Below are 1,063 nucleotides of genomic sequence, written 5' to 3'. Positions count from 1 at the left end.
GTGAAAGCTTTCTTTCTTTCCTTCCTTCCTTCCTTTTCTTTACTTTCCTTTCTTTGGGGCTTCTTTTTGTATCCACCCCATTTCACTCTTTTCCTCCTGTTCTTCTTTTTCTTTTAGGGATGGCCCCTTTCTTTCGCGAACACCGCCCTTCCTTGCTTGGCTTTCTTTCTTTGGGGGCCAGTTGCACTCTCTCAGCCCTCAAGTGATGGCCATGATAGCAAAGCCCCTCCTCTGAGGAAACTTAATGTTGGGAAAGCCCTGCCAGAGGGGGGGGGGCATGAGTCGGAAAGGAAGGCACATAACACACACACACAAACACCACAGTCTCTCTCTTCTTCTGTCAGTCTTCCTCTCATTCTTTCTCTCTCTGTGTAGTCCTCCACCTCCTTGGGTCTCTTTTCCTTCTCTCCACCCCACCCTTCCTGCCTTTTTAAAAAGCTATCCTCAGCCCTGAATAGGCCAACAGACAGGCCAAAATAAAGCTGCTTCAGGTCACTTTGGAGGTATGCTGTTTAAATGCTTCATGCATCCTAAAAGGCTGGAAGCCGCACCAAAGCTACACTCCATTCCTAAGGACTGGAGCACAGCTTTGGTGCAGCTTCTGGCCTCTTAAGATGCATGTGTCATTTAAACAGCATCCCTCCAAAGTGACCTGAAGCAGCTTTATTTTGGCCTGTCTGTTCAGTCTTTTCCTTTCCTTTCTTTGGGACTTGTTTTTGTGTTCTTCTTCCCCTTTTCACTCCTTCCTCTTCCTTATTATTATTATTTTTGAGGGGGAGAAAGCTCTCTTTCCCTCACAAACTCTGTCCTTCCTTGCTTTTTGCTTTCTCCTCCTCAGCCCAACCTTTTTGTGCTGGTGCAGGTTTCTTTTCCCTCACAACAAGGCACCTCACACAGGTTTTTTTTTTTAGGGGGGGAGACACCACCACAGAAAAGACAAAAAGACACTCCCAATACACACACTCAGATACACACTCCCACACAAACACACTCTGAGGCTGGAAGGTGGCTTCCCCTTTTGCCTCACAGGGCTGCTTTACATTTTCACTTGTCTCCTCTAGTC

Source organism: Sceloporus undulatus, chromosome 5 (assembly GCF_019175285.1).
Source record: "Sceloporus undulatus isolate JIND9_A2432 ecotype Alabama chromosome 5, SceUnd_v1.1, whole genome shotgun sequence".
Lineage (NCBI taxonomy): Eukaryota > Metazoa > Chordata > Lepidosauria > Squamata > Phrynosomatidae > Sceloporus > Sceloporus undulatus.
This window is presented reverse-complemented; position numbering follows the sequence as displayed.